Consider the following 11,794-nt stretch of genomic DNA (forward strand, 5'->3'; position numbering starts at 1 on the left):
AGCAGGTAACTATATTTGAATTCCCATCTTCTTTATCCACCCAACCCCAACCCCTGCCCCTGGAGTTAATGATTCTTCTTTTTCTCATTTGCTTTTATTAAAATCTCTGGGTAAATATTCTGAGTAGAATTTTCCTCATAAACAATGTGTTCTCTTTCCAGAAGACATCCCTCTTGATCTGCCTTGTATATACCATCATGACCCATCCACTCCTGGCTCTGACCCGGATTATTTAATAACTGAAATCAAAACTGAGCTAAGGAATTCCCATCATGGCTCAGTGGTTAACGAATCGGACTAGGAACCATGAGGTTGCGGGTTTGCCCTGGCCTTGCTCAGTGGGTTAAGGATCCAGCATTGCTGTGAGCTGTGGTGTAGGTTGCAGACATAGCTCAGATCTGGCATTGCTGTGGCTGTGGCATTAGGCCGGTGGCTACAGCTCTGATTGGACCCCTAGCCTGGGGACCTCCATATGCTGTGGGAGCAGGTCTAGAAAAGGCAAAAAGACAAAACAAAACAAAAAACCGAGCTAAAATTTGGAAGAAAAATCAAAGCTATCTCTATAGAAATAGAAGAAAAACACTGAGATGGACAACATGAGACAAAAAATAATAAGTAAAATAGAGGAGAATTATTCCATGAGGACTAATATTTAACAAACAGGATTTTTTAAATTAAAGAATGGAACTGAAAGAACATGAAAATCCAGATTAATGAGTTTATGAATACTGAACACAATGTTGGAATAAAGACTAAAACATTCATAAGAATCAAAATGGCATCATTCTTCCCAGGTTGGATTTCTATACCCAGTCAAATTACCATCAAATGAGAGAATAAAACAAAGATATTTCCAGAGAAGCACAATCTTATAAAATTTTCTTACTATATTTTTTTTTTCAGGAAGCTATGGACAAAAGTGCTCTTCTCAAACAAGGAATGACAAGGAAAGAGAATAGCATAGGACCCAACACAGCAAGAGTTAGTAGAGTGACTATAGGAGTGAGTCCCAGAATGGCAGATGCACAAGTTGCACAAGCTTCACAAGCCTAGAAAACAAACAGTCAAGATATGGAAGCAACGTAAATGTCCATCAATAGAGGAATGGATAAAGAATATGTGACACACACACACACACACACACACACACACACACACACACACAATGGAATACTACTCAGCCATAAAAAAGAATGAAATCTTGACATTTGCAACAACAAAGATGGACTTATAGGATATTATGCTGTGTGAAATAAGTCAGAGAAAGACAAGTAATGTGCATTGTCACTTCCAGGTGGAATCTAAAAAACAAAACAAATGAATAAATATAAAAAGAAAAAGAAAGATACAGAGATCCAACAGATGATTGCCAGAGGGGAGGGGAGGTGGGTGGATGGGTGAAATAGGTGAAAAAGATCAAGAGATATAAACCACCAGTTATAAAAATAAATAAGTCACAGGGATATAATGTACAGCACAGGGAATACAATCACTATTATAACTTCTCATAATGCATAATATATAAAAATATCAAATCACTATGTTGTATACCTGAAACTAATATAATATTGTAAATCAACTATATATCAAACTAAAAAAAAGTGAGCTGCAGTAGCATTGATTACAAAATTGTGGTAGAGAAAAAATTGTGGAAAAACATAGCAAAATTTAACATTAGATAAATGCCACTAACCAGAAAATAATTAGTGATGATTAACACGAGGTTGTGTAGAATGATTTTGCAATGTTTTTGCAAATTTAAAACTAATTGCCTCTAGAAGGGAAGATTAGAATGGAGAAATGTAAGAGCTCAGGGAAGAGGTGTTAGATATTAGTAGAATTGAAAACTTACAGAAAAAAATCTTGGAAATGAAGATTATATATATGTGCTATATATATATATGATCTATACATATTTTTTTTATATATAGAGGGGTGTGTGTGTTTCTTGCAAAGCAAAGTTTTCAGCCTTTACTAATTCAGTATTTGTGATGACTTTATAAAGCCTAGCTACTGTGAATAATGAGAATGCATTATATGTGTGTATACATATGTAGATGCATATTTCATGTTATGCATATGCATATGTATATGTGTATTTGCCCCTGTTTTTCTCCAAACCACTGTTGTCAATATGATAATAGGCTTTGTTTAAGAGAGGATCTCAGTGGTTCTTCCAGAAGGTTATTAGGCCATTTTGAGCTGACAGTAGATCTTCCAGAACTATCATAACTATACACAGTTTGAATTGTATTTGTTTGAGGTTAATTTAAATTTATTAATCCCAGTCCTCTGTTCAACTCCTGCTTATTTATGAGATTTGTATAAACCCATGAGAGATTTATTCATTACTTAATTTATTTTGTAGTATTTTAATTTTATTCATGTTGTGTTTATCACCACAGCACCTGCATGTCACGCAGATAAAAATTTCCCAGATAGTAGTTGTGGAAGCTATAGTACAATGAAATCTTCGCTTCAAAGAAGCAAAGAAAAGGTAGGTGCTGGTGCAAGGAGGCTTTCTTGCAATGGGGGAGCAGCTTCATAGAGATCTGTGCTTTGTGGTTCTCAATCCTAATTATCAAGTGGGTGCTGCTGTAGGAAGAGAACACTCAAGTTCTCTTTGTCAAAACATCATAAAAGCATCTGTGGAAATGGTCACACAGCTTAGAAGATCCATGTTTACTAAGTGAAACTTCTGGAGGTCTATCTACCAGCCCTGCTCTTCTGCTGGGCAAACTCCTGTCCCAGTCCCAGTTTGGTTTATTAAAAAGATGCCTTTTCCTCTTCCTTCCCACATTCTGCTCCCAGTCCTTATTTTTATCTTTCTGATGCCTTGTTTGCATTCATTCATTCAACAAAATATTTACAGAGGTCCACTAGGTGCCAGATACTCTCCTGAGGATGCAGCGATGAATAAACCAGAAAATGTTCTGCTCATATGGAATTCGATTCTGAAAGTGAAAGGCACTCAATGATCAACTGATACCAAAATATCAGGTGTAAGGAGATTTCATACAGGGAATTAAAATTTATTGATGTGATAGAGAATGACTGGATAGCTACTTCAGCCTAAATGATCAGGACAGACCTCTCTCAGGAGATGATGTCTTTCATATCATATTTTCAGTTTCAGTTCATTCAAACTATGTTCTGATTTTCATTTCTATTTCTGTTATTTAAGAATATGTTATTTACTTTCCAAATACTTGTGGACTTTCTAGAACTATTTCTTTGAGTTCTTATGCAATTCCATTTGGTCAGATAAAAAACTTTGTATGATTTGAATTCTTATAGATGTTGAGTCTCATTACATGAGTATGAAGATTTATCTTATGGCTATAAAACCCAGAGTATGGTCTACCTGATAAATATTCTATGTGCAAATTAAAAGAACCTGAATTCTGTTATTGAGTGGAGTGTTCTTTAAAAAGTAATTGGTTCAAATTGATTGGTAGTATTGTTCTGTTTTTTTTTTTTTTTTTTTTTTTAGCATTACGAAATTTTGGTCTCCGTGTTCTATCAGTATTGAGAGAGAAATATTGAAGTCTCTGGTTATAATTGTAGATTGTGTATTTCTCTTTGTATTTCTATCAGGTTTTTCTCCATGCATTTTGAAGTTTTGTTATTAGATACCTAAGTGTGTAGTATGGTGGTCCTCTGGATAAATTGAGTCCTTTATGATTACAAAATGACCTTCATGCTGGGTAATAGTCTTTGCTCTTGTATCTACTTTTTATGATAATAAAGACTCTGATTTTTTCTTCTGCTTTTTGCTAGTATGGTATATCTCCCCGCCCCCCATTTTTAAATGATTTACCCATTTGGGTCTTTTAAAAGTGCATTTCTTATAAGCAGCATACAGTAGTGTCTTGCTCATTTACCCTATCTGATAATCTCTGCCTTTGAAATATATATTTATACCATTTACATTTATTTTAATTATTGAAATGGTTAACTTTAAGCCTATCATCTTGCAATTAAAATAATTTGTTCCATCTGTTTTTCTGGCTTCTTTTGAGTTGAGTATATTTTATGATTCTGTTTTAATCTCCTTTGTTGTCCTTTGTTTATCATCAGTTACTTTCAGGTTATGTACCATTTCATGTATAAGAAAGAAGCTTGCATTACCATTTCCAGTGCTCTTCATTCCATCTTGTCATTTTCTTCCTAGCTGACATCTTCCTTCTTCCTTTCACATTGCTTGTATTGTGGATCTGTTGACGATGTTCTACTGATATAGACTTTTGTAAGTTTGAAAAAAAGTTATTTCCTTTTTTTTTTTTTTTTTTTTTTTTGGCTGTGCCCACAGTATGTGGAAGTTCCTGGGCCAAGGATTGAACCTGCACCACAGCAATGACCTGAGATGCTTCAGTGACAACACTGGATCCTTAGCCCACTGCAAAAGACAACTCTTTTTCACCTTTGTTTTTGAAAAAGGTTTTCACTGGCTATACAAATATGGGTCGAGATGCTATTCCACAGTCTTGTCATTTGCATCATTTCTGACAAGAATTCTGCTGTCACCTCATCTTTGTTCCTCTATAATAAACATGTCTTTTCCTGTGGATGCTTATAAAACTTTCTCTTTAGAACTGCTTTTGAGCAATTTTATTATGATGCACTTGATACAGTTTTCTTCGTGCTTCTTGTATGGGAGGTTATTTGAGCTTCTTATACCTGGGATTTATAGGTTTTAAAAATCAAATTTGTCTATTTTTTAGTCATTAAAGTCATTTCACAATTTTGATTTTAAGTTTTTCCTATGTATTTTTTTACTTTTATTGCTATATTTTCAAGTTCAATTATCTTTCCTGCACAATGTCTAATCTGCTCTTAATATCATCTAAGCTTAGATTCTACATCACTGCATTTTCATCTAGACCTTTATAGTTTCACATCTCAAAATTCACTTTGGATATTTTTCATAACATCCATAAGTCTGTTTAACTTTTTAACATGTGAGGTAAAGTTATCATAATTGTTTAATATTTTTTTCTGTTAATTCTGAAATTTCTGGGTCTAATAGTTTTGAATCAGTTTCAATTTATTTTTTTCTTAAAAATAAGAAAAGCAATTGCAGCATATGAAAGTTCTCAGGCTAGAGGTGAAATTGGAGCAGCAGCTGCCAACCTACACCACAGCCGCTGTAGCAATGAGGGATCTGAGCTGTATCTGCAACCTACACCACAGCATGTGGCCATGCAATTTCCTTAACCCACCGAGAAAGGCCAGGAATTGAATCTGCATCCTCATGGATACTGGTCAAATTCTTAACCTGCTAAGCCACAACAGGAACTCCAATTAATTGATTTTTTGAAACCCCTTATTATGATTGGTATATTCCTGCTTCTTTCTTTGTGTCCTGTTGACCTTTGATTGGATGCCAACCAGACATTGTGAATTTGACCTAGTTTGGTGTTGTGTATCTTTCTACTCCTAAAAATATTCCTGACCTTCTCTTCTGTGGTATAGTTAAGTTACTGGAAATAGTTTAAAGTCTTGCTTTTAGTATTTGTTAGGTAGCATCAGAGCAATGCATAGAACAGGGGTAATTAGTCTCAGCTTCTGGGGCAATACTATTTTGAGTAGTCTGTCCAATGCCCCATGAATTATGAGATGTTCTAAGCTTACTGGTGGGAAAAGACACCATGTTTGGCCCTGTGTGAATAACAATACTGTTTCCTCTAATATATATTTTTAACATATTATATAGTTTGCCCCTTTCAAGTGTATAACTCAATAATTTTTAGTAAATATGCCAAGTTGTGAAACCATCACTATAAATCAGTTTTAGAATACATTCATCATACTAACAAGATTTTTCATGGCCATTTGCTGTTACTCCTTGTTCTCTGCCTCAGGTGTTGACTAATCTATTTTCCTATAGATAGCTGCGAAGATTATGCATGTGTAAGTCTTTGTGTAGATGTGTATTTTCATATCTTGAGTAGATACGTAGGGGTGGAATTGCTGAGTCATAACACAGATTTATATGTAATTTGTGAAGAAATTGCCAAATGGTTTTCCAATGTGGTTGCAATTCTCACAAGGAATATATAAGAGTTCCTGTTTATCCACATCCTTGCCAACATTTTTTATTTTATGGCTTTTTTACTATAGCCATTCTAGTGGGTGTGGGATGGTATTACATTGCTTTTTTAGTTCACATTTTCCTAATGCAATGTTGATCTTATTCTTATTGGCTATTCATATGTCTTCTTTGGTGAAATGTCTACAGAAATCATTTGTCTATTGTTTTGATTGAGTTGTTTGCCTTCACATTACTTAGGAGTTTGTGTGTGCGTGGGGGCGGGGGTGTGGGTGTGGGTGTGCTGGGTGTAATTTAGAGACATGTGTCTTGTCAGATATGTGTTTTGCAAATATTTTCTCCTGCTCTGGCTTAGCGTCTTCATTTTTTTCCTGGTGCCATTCAAAGCACAAAAGTTTTGAATTTTGGGGGGCCATTCTCACAGCATACAAAAATTCTTGGGCCAGGGATCGAATCCATGCCACAGCTATAACCAGAGCCACAGCAGTGACAACGCCAGATCCCTAACCCACCGAGCCATGAGGGAACTCCAAAAAGTTTCACATTTTTGTCAAGCTCCCATTTATCCATCCCTTAATACTTTTTGATGGTCCCTCTCTGAAGCTCGGTTAGTTTCTACACATGCTTGTGCTGACCAGCACCTTGGTCAATACTAAGGATGACCCTCTGCAGATCTCTACTTTGGAAATTTGTTCTATGAATATGACTGCTTTATTCTCCCCTGAATTTCACCTTGTCTCCTCACCTTAGGGTATCTGCTCGGTTCTTCCTGGCTTCCTCCTCTCGGCACTGTGGTCTGGAATATCCCTGATCAGTGAGTTGCGGATGTTGAGAGCTCGGTTTATTTCCTTCCTATCTCCCAAGAATTGCTGTCTTTTATTGCTTGATGTCCATCCAATTTATTTAAAATAGTTTTAAGTATATATTTCTGTTCTTCAATTAATTTATTATCATGATCATTTTTAAATTGTTCCACATTGGAAGATAAATCCACTCTCTGTCACTCCATCTTGGCCAGATATGGAGGTCATATCATGGAGAGGACACTTAGGCTGAGATCTGATGGCAAAGGTGCAAAGCCATATGAAGTCCAAGAGACAGATGAGATGTAAAAGGCTAGAAGGACCTAACCCTGGTCCAGAAAGAACAAGCCTGCCAGTGGAAGGGCTCCTGGTGGGAACAAGTGTGATACATTTTAGAAACAACTGCCATGTCTGAATCTTGAGGCTGGAGGAGAACATGAGGTAGAAAGGTTAAGGCAAGCACACCTAGAGGTGGATAACCCAAGGTAAGATGACTGGATCTTATTAGAAGTGCAGTGGGTGGCAATGGAATACTGCCCCCTGCCAGATTTGGTCCCCATCTCTGGCCCCTTGGTTGCAGTGGTCCCCTAGGATCCCTGTTGACCTTTTTACTTTTGTACTCTCCAGGATGCTGAGCTTTCTTCATTCTCTCTCTTTTTCTCCTATTGCTGCTTACTAATAAAATGTCTCTATTTTTCAGCCATTAAAGAACCCTAAGGTGGCCAGGCCATAACCAGAATGTTTCCCTTTCACCCTCCGTGCACACACAGATAGGTACACACACACACACACACACACACACACACACACACACACACACACACACAATGGGGAGAGGGTGAATTTAGACAAGGCACAGAGAACAGGCCCAGATCATCATTTTCTACATCACCCTTCTCCATGCAAAGGAGAAAGACATAGAAAAAGCAATGATCCTGACCTGGACCACTGCTTTGTATCCTCTCTTAGGAATTCTTGTAGACTAAATGGGGAACTTGGAAATTTGGATAAAACTGAAATAATTTACAACCATAGGAATTATTATTGTTATTCTAATGCATTCACTTTATTACCTCACCTGGGGAGAAAATTGTTAGATGCTTGGTACCTGGAGCAGAAAGGAATTTACCCTGACAAGGTATTTTTTTGTGAATTTGTTTTCTTTGGTGTGTGATGACTAGGACTGCTTCTTAATGGTCTCCTGATGTTTGACAAGATCTCCAAGCTATAATTGTACCACTGCTGGTTGGAAAATTTTATCCCTGTCAATTTTGTTCCTATAGTTATATTTTGCTAATAAAAATGTCAATACACAAAACATGTTTTGTTGCTTTTTTCTTTTCAAACCAAGCTTGCATCTCATTATAGTTTATGACTGTTTCTGCTAAAGATTTGCAGCTTGGTGACTATCTCCTCATGGTAGAAATCTTAAGATTCAAAAAATGTTCAGTAATATTAAATTAAATTAGTGTTCCACTAATTTAATAATGAGGGTTTATTATAAGTAGAAAGCATTGAGGATGTTATGTTTTCCACACAAATTATTTTGTGTCCAGATGCCTATTGAGATATTGTATGCACATAGATAACACAAAACTCAAAAGTTCTAAAATACAGCCCCCTGCCAATGGGAGCTGCCTGAAAAACCATCATCTGTTTGTTGACCTTCCTCTACCATTTACTGAATCCATCTTGAGTCTCAGCAAGTAGGATATATTCCCCACAGAGATACAAGGAGAGATGGGATTTAAGAGGCATGTCTGTCTCTAGGAAGCTGCAATATAAAGGGCAGGGAGAAAAGAAGAAGGAAGGAGGGAAGAAAGGAAAAGAAAAAAAATCACTGTCATGATGATAAATCATTTAAACATTATATGATCTGGTGACTTCAAACAGTGAAAGAGAAGCCATAACCCTTTGTTTCTCTAGTCCAAAGAATGCCCTCTTCAGTACCTGGTGGAAACTGACTTCTCCAGATCCAATTTACTCCGGGCTTGTCGCTTTCTATCCTCCAGAATAACTAAGTTTATAAAGATCCCCTTGCCTCCTGGGCTTCTTAATCATGATAACTGGTGTCATCACCCCTCCCTACCCCTCCCCACCTTCACCAAAGCCCATTTCCTTTATGCCCCCTAGGCTAGACTAACTTTTACAAGGCAATCTGTTGTAATCCCGTCAATTTTCCTTTGTGAACTGAGGCCACAGCGGTACATCCTCCGAGGGTCCTCTGAATGACTCCCCTGTGCAGACTGTGGGTTTCCTGTGTCCCCAGTAATGCAGACCCACCAAGCCAGTCTGTTCTCCATTATAGCACTGTTCTGGAGTCATTACCAATCATGTGCTCAGTGTGCATACAGTTGTTCAATTTCTTTTGTTCCTTTCTTTGCCTTCTCTTTCCTGACTCCTCAGAGTTTGAAAAACTGATTGGAGCAACAACCAAAACGCCAAAAGGTCAAATGGACTGGTGGACCCTGTCTGTTTTGATGGCATCTTGTATTGTTTGGGGTTTACTTACAGAGATAAGGCACTGAGGTCTCAGTCTGTCTTAAAGTGTGCTCAGACCCTTCTACGGCTGAAAAAATTAAAACACTTAAAATAAAACCAGCAAAAAACTCTGGCTTTTCATTCTTTGGCAACGATGTGAATACCATGCAATGTTACTGTTGATGATATACTTTCTCATTATAATGAGTTTAACATAGAGGCCAGTAGACTGCTTCTAGCCTATACAACGTGAACTTCTGCAGGAGTCAATTTTGGATAACAGAAAGACTTGAGAATCTCAGGACTGGGAGTCCCTTAAAACTGTGCCTTGCCCTCTCACCCATATCTGCTACCATATCTCTCTGTCAGAGGACCCCTTACCTCCCCTTTCCATCCCCATGGTGTTTCCTTGTTTAGAAAACCCCTCCTCACACTGAACTGGGATCTAACTTCCAATAGTCTCCATATTCCATGCCTGGAACAAACAATCCCTGTCATTTGGTGCCTAGATTTTCAGGACTTGTCCAAACTCACTTCTTTCCCCATCCCTTAGCCAGGCTAACTGCTTCCAACCAGGTCCCCAGCTGTGCCACGTGGCTTACAGTCCCCAAGCTTTACTTTGTTGTCCTTGCTGCCTGTCCCTGCAAAGATCTCCATGTCCTGACCCTTGAAACCTAGAAGTGTCTTCTTTCAGCTGGCAGAAAGGACTTTGCCCATGAGAAGTTAAGGACCAGGGTATGGGAAAGTTACCCTGGACTATCCAAGTGGGCAAAATTTAACCATGACAGTCCTTAGAAGAGGGAGGCAGGAGGGTAAGAGTCAGGGAATGGGGGTGACAGGAGAAGGAGAGGTGAGAGAGGGACTGGAAGATGCTGGGCTGCTGGCCTTGCAGATGAAGGAAGGAGCAGGAGCCAGGAGCCATGGAAAGCAGGTGACCTCTGGAAGCTAGAAAAGGCCAGGAAACAGGTCCTCCCCTGGAAACCTCCATGAAGAACACAGCCCTCAAGGCTGCAGATTGATTTTAGAACTTCTGGCCTCCAGAACTATATGATAATTAAACCCGTGTTTTTTAAGCCTTTAAGTTCATGGTAATTTGTTACAGCAGCAGTAGGAAGGAAATCTTGCTAAAACACTGTCTTCCCTTCCCTCTGCCTATGGCCTCCTTCCTAACCTGTGGACCAGCATTTATTTCTTGATCTGACGATGAATCATCCTCCTCACCTGCATAACAACTAGTGCCTGTGATCCATTCCATTAAAACAAAAATTGCACTATACTGCTCACTCTCTTAAACTATATGTGAACACTTTTGTAAGTACTTGGTTTATTCAGCTTTTTCATATTTATGTGATCTTCACAACTTGATTCTAGCCTCATCGAATACAGAAACTCTGGATTTGATTTTATCTTGCTGGTTCTCCAGAAATACACCCAAGACCTTGATAAGCATGATTCATTAATTCCTCCTTTTTTACCTCAATCACATCCTTCACCATTTGGTACATGACAGGTGCATGTTTAGGGTAAGGCTATAACCTTCACATCCTAGGTTTTCACTCCAAGCTATTTTGTCCAAGATGCTTGGTGATGCTTGTTTCACTGGCTACAGCCTCCTCTTCTGTCCTTTACACACTGCAGGAATCAGCCTCACTAAGGTGTTACAAAGTGCTACTCTGAGCTCTGAGTCCTCTTATTTCTTCTCTTCACTATTTCAGTGACTCTTCTACCATTTAATTCTTCATTTTTCCAAGAAATCCCTTCACCTTTTCTTTTTAAAAATCAGAATCTATGATCCACGGAATCCAAAAGTACTAGGATTAAAATAGTACTTCTTTTTTAACTAGGGCTCTCTCACCCCCTCAGAAAACCAAAACATAATCAAATTTTGCCATAACTTAAAACAGGAAGCAAACAAAAGAGAGTACTGAAATTCTCCATTTCATTTCTAGCTGTGAGTGCATTAAGGGTTGGTCAAGACAGGTTTGCTTTTAAAGGCAAATGCTGTACAAAGAACTTCCTGCAGAAGGGGGAACACGAAACCAGAACCACGGTCAGTTTAAAATAATTCAATTAAGTGGAAGTCACCCTATAAATAAAAACATTGAAATGTCCAATGGAATACCAGAGCCGTGATTAATAGAGTGTTTCCATATCAAAATTAACCCGGTTTTTACCATCTGCATGATTATAGTGTGGGCATGTCCATGGCTCGCAAGGTTCATTTTTACTTTACAAACACATATTAAGCAGGTATTCCATTATGCAAAATTTTACACATGTGCACCATCTTTGCAGTGATACAATTTATTTAGGGGAAACCATAAAAAAAAAAAAAGATGCCTTCTGTATTTCCTGCTGATTTAAAAAATACGTTATCCCCCATCTTTACCTTGAACATGTTCATCTACTGGGATATAAACATTGTTTGCTGTTATGGATTTCACTGGCCCTAGAACCT

The sequence above is a fragment of the Sus scrofa genome, chromosome 1 (genome assembly GCF_000003025.6).
Source record: "Sus scrofa isolate TJ Tabasco breed Duroc chromosome 1, Sscrofa11.1, whole genome shotgun sequence".
In the NCBI taxonomy this organism is placed as follows: Eukaryota; Metazoa; Chordata; class Mammalia; order Artiodactyla; family Suidae; genus Sus; species Sus scrofa.